This window comes from Chiloscyllium plagiosum, chromosome 5 (assembly GCF_004010195.1).
Source record: "Chiloscyllium plagiosum isolate BGI_BamShark_2017 chromosome 5, ASM401019v2, whole genome shotgun sequence".
In the NCBI taxonomy this organism is placed as follows: Eukaryota; Metazoa; Chordata; class Chondrichthyes; order Orectolobiformes; family Hemiscylliidae; genus Chiloscyllium; species Chiloscyllium plagiosum.
The window spans coordinates 88174273-88182441 of NC_057714.1; the positions used below are offsets into that span (position 1 = coordinate 88174273).

General features: G+C 40.0%; 1 long non-coding RNA gene across 1 annotated transcript in view; it reads left to right on the plus strand.

Annotated features, from left to right (window-relative positions):
- LOC122550077 overlaps positions 1-7727 on the plus strand; it is a 37108-nt gene extending 29381 nt beyond the window's left edge. The window contains exon 3 of the long non-coding RNA XR_006311738.1: positions 4745-7727. This is a non-coding gene — a long non-coding RNA (uncharacterized LOC122550077). The remainder of the gene's footprint in view (positions 1-4744) is intronic.
- The last annotated feature ends 442 nt before the right edge of the window (positions 7728-8169 follow it).

Genomic DNA, 8169 nt, shown 5'->3' on the forward strand with positions numbered 1-8169 from the left:
GCTCTGCCCTCATCAATCCTCTTTGTTACTTCTTCAAAAAACTCAATCAAGTTTGTGAGACATGATTTCCCATGCACAAAGTCATGTTGACTATCCCGAATCAGTTCTTGCTTTTCCAAATACATATACATCCTGTCTCTCAGGATTCCCTCCAACAACTTGCCCACCACTGATGTCAGACTCACCTGTCTATAGTTCTCTGGCTTGTCCTTATCATCTTTCTTAAGTAGTGGCATCACGCTAGCCAACCTCCAGTCTTCCGGCACCTCACCTGTGACTATCGATGATACAAATAGCCCAGTAAGAGGCCTAGCAATCACTTCCCTAGCTTCCCACAGAGTTCAAGAGTACATTTGATCAGATTCTGAGGATTTATTCACCTTTATGCGTTTCAAGACATCCAGCACTTCCTCCTCTGTAATATGGACATTTTTCAAGACGTCACCATCTATTTCCCCACATTCTATATCTTCCATGTCCTTTTCCAGAATAAACACAGATGTAAAATACTCTTTTAGTATCTGCCCCATTTCCTACGGCTCCACACAAAGGCCGCTTTGTTGATCTTTGAGGGGCCCTATTCTCTCCCCAGATACCCTTTTGTCCTTAATGTATTTGTCAAAACGCTTTGGATTCTCCTTTACCCTATTTGCCAAAGCTATCTCTTGTCCTCTTTTTGCCCTCGTGATTTCCCTCTTCAGTCTACTCCTACTGCCTTTATATTCTTCTAACGACTCACTCGATCTATTCTGTCTCTACCTGATCATATGCTTCCTTCTTTTTCTTAACCAACCCTCAATTTCTTTAGTCATCCAGCATTCCCTATAACTACCAGCCTTTCCTTTCACCCTAACAGGATTATACTGTCTCTGAACTCTTGTTACCTCATTTCTCAAGGCTTCCCATTTCCCGTTACCTGCGAACATCTGCCCCCAGTCAACTTTTGAAAGTTCTTGCCTCATACCATCAAAACTGGTCTTCCTCCAACTGGGATTTCCCAGACGCTACAGGTGTCAAGTACTGGTTGACTTACTATTCCTGTAGGGCAGGGAGGCAATCACATTAAACATATCAAATTCTGACAGGGTGGCTGTTTCCCCTGACTGGCAGATCATTAACATCGGCAGATCACATTCTCGGGATATGGGGGAGACCATTTAGGACTGCAATAAGGAGAAATCTTTTCACTCACAGGGTGGTGAACCAATGGTATTCTCTACCACAGAAAGTTATGGAGGCCAAGTCACTGCATACATTTAAGAAAGAAAAAGATTGATAGACACAGAAGGTGTCAAGATAAAGAGCAAGAGTGGGGAATTGAGACAAGAGATCATATTGAATGGCTAATGGGCTGAAGGACCTACATATTTACTACATCTCATAAACATCATGAAACTCACTTTTCTAAATGCCATATCTATTAATGGAATTTGCTGTGGTAGGATTTTGTACCCTTGTGCCACAGCATTAGCTGGGATCTTTGGACCTTATCACTGGTCAATTGATAAAACCACTATGCCACTAGCCAGCCCATACGTAAGCCAGAAAAATGGAGGCTATTCCATCACATTCTGAACTTGTGCCTTGTAAAGAGTGGACTGACTTTGAAGAGTCAGGATTTGAGTTGAAGAATTTCCAACTTCTGATCTTTTCCTATGGCCACAATTGTGGTCCAGATCTGTTTCTGATCAAAGGTAACCCTTACGATGTCAACACATGGTATTCAGGGGCAGCAATGGCATTGCATGTCATAGAGATATGGTGAGATTCTCTGATGAACATATTTCTCTTTGTACTTTTTATCTCATGCCAATTGTGATCAATTTGTTTACTGCTGACTAGAATCAGACTTTTTGACTGAATAGGTAGAATACGCTTTGTTGCCATGTGTTAGTATCATTTCAAATGGGTGATTGAATCACCTCTGTCTATATGGATAATTTAATAATAGTTAATGGCCAAGTCTGCATACATGACAGGAACACTTAATGGTGTTTACCTGACTGCAGCAGGAGACAGATTTAATCATTTGTGATTGTTTGTCTTATAAACATTTTCTACAAACAAGGCTCTCATTACTTATCCTTAGCCTAACTGGCAGCAATACTTAAAACTGCAATGCGAAAGATATATAATCCATCAATCCCTCCTAATAACGGGTCGATACATTAAAAAGCTGGTCTTTTCACTCCATAGATGCTGTCTGACTTGCTACTGTCAAATTCTAGTTTTCTTTTTAAATCACATTTGTAATTTTGAATATAAAATGTAATTCCAAAGCTCCAAGTATAATGCTGGCAGTTTTGGATGACCTGCTCCTTCAAGCAGTTCTTTGACCTGCCTGACCAGAACTCAGCAAAATCAGTGGAGTTACAAGATGGGTTGCAAACTTGGAAGATCGAGGCCTGAATCTTTGGCAATACAATTAAATAGTGCAACTTTGTTTGAAACATCACGCCTCACCTCCATTATCCAACAAAGATCAGGTGTGGTGAGACAAACGATGAATCAGAATTGTCATTCAATGGAAATTTGGAATAGAAAAATACAACCTCAGTTGTTTGCACTGGTGGAGAATTTACCGTTCAAAGAGTTTATCAAAATTGTAGCTTTGTGCTACTGAATTATTCAAGAAGGTTGGCCATTGTGAAAATTTAAATGATTGGTTTTCTTTGAACATGTGGTAAAGAAGCTTGATATAAGCAAGTTCATATATATACTATACTCGAATTTCATAGAACATAGAACAATACAGCACAGAACAGGCCCTTCGGCCCACGATGTTGTGCCGAACATTTGTCCTAGCTTAAGCACCCATCCATGTACCTATCCAATTGCCACTTAAAGTTCGCCAATGATTCTGACTCTGCCACTCCCACAGGCACTGCATTCCATGCCCCCACCACTCTCTGGGTAAAGAACCTACCCCTGACATCTCCCCTATACCTTCCACCCTTCACCTTAAATTTATGTCCCCTTGTAACACTCTGAAGTGAGGCCTTTATACTGTTCTGCACTCTCGCTCATACTGTAAACAAAACAGGCTACCTAATTATAAAAGACAGCCACAAAGATCTGAAAACACACAGCGAAGCAAAATTTCAACATATTTCCTGACCTTCTTGTTACAGAAACCAAAGTCCAGAGAAATTACAGCCCTATCTCACTCCTTAGGGTTCTTACATAACTGACTCCTTACTTACTTTGCCATTGACTATGGAGACATTTCTGTGAATCTTTCAAGTCTAATAATATGAATTTATCACAAATCTGAGAGTCTAAACTTTCTCAGTTCTAATAATCTGCAGAATTCTCACCTGGTTTGGAAGTTTCACAAACTAAATGCTTCTGCTAAGGGGACTTGTTTCCAGTAAAGCCTTAAACTGCCTCTAGGAGAGAAACCAAGCACTTCTAACTCAATACATATCTTCTGAATTGAATTTAAAAATCTGTTCAATCTTAGATTCTTCTGAATGAAGATAAAGCTAATGACTTTAAATGCTCGCCCGACTTTTCGAAAACCCACTATAACTGATTTTCCAACAACATCACAGGGGGCTGCAATCATCTGTTTTCTGAAAACTATGACATTTAGTTGCCGTTATAGAGTCATGGAGCCATATGGCATGGAAACAGACCCTTCGGTCCAACCAGTCCATGCTAAACATAATCCTAAACTAAACTGTTCCAAACTGCCTGCTCCTGGCTCATGTCCCTTCAAACCTTTCCTATTCACATATCTATCCAAATGTCTTTTAAACATTGTAATTGTAACTGCATCCACCACCTTCTCAGGAAGTTCATTAGTTATGAGTAAAGTTCATCAGTTCTCAGGAAGTTCATTAGTTATTAGTTATGAGGTGAATTTTTTTACACAGAGTAAAAAAATCTGTGTAAAAAAATTCACTTCATGTCTTTTTTAAAACTCTCTCCTCCCATCTTAAAAATGTGGCCCCTAATCTTGGAATCCCCCACACTAGGGAAAAGACAATTACCATTAATTGTATCTATACCTCTCATTATTTTATAAACTTCTTTCAGATTGCCTCTCAACCTCCCATGCTCCAGTGAAAAAAGGTCCCAGCCATTCTTTATGACTCAAACCTTCCATATCCAGCAACATCCTGGTAATTCTCTTCTGAACCCGCTGCAGCTTGATAATATCCTTCCTTTTAACTGAGTGACCAGAACTGGGCACAATATTTCCAGAAGAGGCCTCACCAATGTCCTGTACAACCTCAACATGATTTCTTAACTCCTATACTCAAAGGACTGAGCAATGAAGGCAAGCATGTAAAATGCCTTTTTAACAACCCTGTGACGTAAACTTCAGAGAATTATGTCCCTGCACCCCTAGGTCCCTCTGTTCTACAACACTACCCAAAGCCCTACCGTTAATTGTATAAACCCTATTCCTGTTTTTTGTACCAAAATGCTATACCCTGCATTTATCCAGATAGAACTCCATCTGCCATTTTTCAGTTCATTGACCTGATTGACCAAGATCCCTTTGTAATCTTAGATAACCATCTTCACTGTCACCAATTTTGGTGTCATCTGCAAACTTACTAACCATGCCTTATATATTCTCATCCAAATCTTTCCATAAGGACTCTAGCCTTCCTTTGAAAGAAAACCCTTCACAGATGTAATCATTAGCCAACTGCCTCTACTTTGAAATACAAATTCTCAAAATGATTTTAACATCTATGTAAATTATGTACCTTTAATCATCCATCCACAGACAAGTCACTAAGACACCGCTGAACAGGAGTGCACACAACCTTGGAGCAAAGACCTGGACATGGTATTCCACTGAGAAGAATCATGTTAACCACTGACAATACATGGCAACCTGGTCCCATGGAAGGAGGTCTTCTTTGCGGAGGCTGCAGATGTTAGCAGCAAGATCAGCAGCCTGAAAACTTGAGTCTCCTCAGGCAGATGTACTGACACATAGTGAAAACAGTTGATCGTCGATCCTGGTATCTCACCTTCTTGGAGGTGGCTCTCCATGTCAATCTGTTTTATTCTATGAAGTGGCATGGGGCACAAGAGAAGACAGCTGTTGCTGGTGTTAAATTGCTCCTGGGTGTTGCCGGTGATGCCACTGTAGTTTTCATCAAAGGTGTAAGGTAGAGCTACACAAGCTGCTTTTATGTTGCACTGAAGGCTAACAGCAAGGAAGTGTGGCTGAAGATGAATGAAGAAAAAGATAAATGAAATAACTTCCAAGAAGTTGCCAATCTCCTGCCAAGTCCAAAAGCACTCTCCGAGAAGAAATGCTCTCAGCAGCAACCTTCCATCATGACCGTCCCTGCAGCTCTTCAGCTTCACTGAAGAACCATACCCCACTGTACACTAATCTTTGTGAACCTGACATTTTGCTGCCAGTTCAAGAAACAGGTCAATTGACTGATCAAACCAAAATCCTTGGTTAAAAATGAATTTAATAACCCCTTTCAATTTTTAAATATCTTGCCTGACAACCACACAGAGGTTCCCCACTTACCTTTAAACCCGATGTGGAGAATTCTAAAAGAGGACAGGATAATGTCAGGATGAACTCTCAGCAAGAGCTCACCCAAACCTGCTGAAAATTGGAAAGATGATATTGATAGATTTTTGATAGGCCATGGTAATAAGTGACATGGAACCATAGTGGTAAATGGTGTAAAACACGATCAGCTATGATCTAATTAAATGGCAGAAAAAGCTTGAGGAAATGTATAACCTATTCCTGTTCTATGTTCCTAAATCTGGATCTATTGTTAATTAACTGATGGCGATTGATTACAATGATTAATGAATGACTCCACTATCATGGTATCATTCAACTCCCAGGATGTCAGAAAGCAGCCTTGGAATTTGTCTTTTCTCATTTTGCAATTCCTCATGACCTATTCTGCACAATATTAACAAAAAGCAGGGTATCACCATTGACTGAAAAGAGGACCAATAGCAAGTGATGGAAGATGAAAAGATCACGATGGTGCAGTAAAAAGCACAGATTGGCTATTGCTGACATTAAGACAGATGCACAAGGTCCTCATTTACCAATTAAATGGAATTTATGCTGGCCACTTCTACTGGATATACTTAAAATTACTCAACTACTCATAGGTTCACCTGTTTTTAAAAAATCCTGAATGTATTAAGTTTAGTGGCAAAGTCAGTGCGGATGGGATTGTGGAGGTCAGATCCTTTCACAAACATTAAAAGGTTAGTCGTCATGGTTTTGGAGGATTCCTTCTATTCAGTCCCGAAAAATCTGTCACCCATTTTGGTCCTTCAATTGTGAACCTGCAGATGTGTATGAATCTTCATTCAGCCTTGGAACTAAGGATATCAATATTCCCCAGATTCCAGTGTCCAGTCAGCATTTATCTGTCCTCAACATCTTAAAAATAACACAGATTACCTCATCATTATCACATTGTTGTTTGTGAGAGCTGCTGTGTGTAAATTGGATGCCTCATTTCTTATATTACCACAGTGACTTCACATCAAAAATATTCATTGGTGATAATGTGCTTTAGCTTTGACATGTCTTGTGGTTGTGAATGGTACATACTTGTGAGTCTTGTCTTTTTGTGCCTAATGGATGTTAATTATTAGCATTGGCATTTTTAATTTGATAATTAGATTGATACAACTAAATAATAAAACTTGCTCCCTAAAAGCATTGTGGGTCTACCTACAGTATATGAAGACACCTCACCACCACATTCTCAAGGGCAACAAGAGATTAATAATACCTACTGGCCCAACAAATGGTGCCTATATCCAATAAATAAATTTTAAAATGCCCCTTTTTAAAGGGACATGAATATCGACATGATACAAAGAGAAAAAGGAAATGTATAATTTTACATGACACTCGTTATTACACTGTCAACTATGCCTCCCAGTTCTTCTGATTTCAAGGAAGGGCATAACTGCATGGACTGACACTGTGTACTCTCTCAACAGGTTCACACTGGTAAGAACATAACCACAAAAATGAGGCAAACAGCCAGTGTAAAGTAGTTGACAGATGGTGTCTACCCAGGAGCTGTGAACGGCCGCCAATCTGTATTCCAGGAGTAGACTTGAAGAATTTCCTCTGATTTGCCTGTGTCCTCTACCTCCTTCCATAAAGGATTGCCAACGATTAGAAGCATGTGACTCAAATGCAACCAGAAGTTGAGTAACAGTTCCTTTAAATATTGAAGCACAGGCTGTGCTCTTACACTTAACAAATATATAGAACACCCAAACTGCAAACTTTAGAAGCAGCCTGAGAGTCTGTGAGATGATTTACAAACCTACTGGAGGCATTACTCCATGTAAAACTCTCCAAACCACATTCCCGATGGATCACAGGCAACCTCCCTCTATTGGGAAGTTCAGCTTCCACCAAATAGGATGTTGGAGAGTGTCTAGTTAGAAGATCAGGCGGAGGAACTGGAAAGTATGCAACAGCAGCTTTTACAAGAAACTCCTCCACACAGACCCAGTTGCACTTGCCTCATAATTTATGGTTTCACATTTAATCGATGGGATCTTTTGTCAATTAATACATTAACTAATAGAAAGTAGTTGTTAAAATGCACCTCTGCTCTTTGCTATATGTGGATCTAAGGTGTAACATTCGCTTTGAATTATCATAATCCTGTGGACCAAGTTAAAAATCAACTTGGTGAAAGTGAGGACTGCAGATGCTGGAGATCAGAGTCAAGATTAGAGTGGTTCTGGAAAGGCATAGCAAGTCGGGCAGCATCCAAGGACCAGGAAAATCGACGTTTCGGGCAGGAGCCCTTCATCAGGTATCATATTCCTGATGAAGGGATCCTGCCTGAAACATTGAATTTCCTGATCCTTGGATGCTGCCTGACCTGCTGTGCTTTTCCAGCACCACTCTAATGTTGAAGTTAAAAATCACACAACACCAGGTTACAGTCCAACAGATTTATTTGTAAGTACAAGTTTTCGAAGTGCTGCTCCTCAGGGTAAGGACTTTTCAGATGGAAGTTTTCCTAATCTCCATCTTGTTAGAGGCTTGGTTTTCATGTCACAGTTCTTAGGAGTAATGAGAAGCATATCAACTAATATATCGCTGAGACAGGGATCCAGTGCAGGCAAACAAAATAAATTCCTGAAGAATTACCAAATGGGCGGCACGGTGGC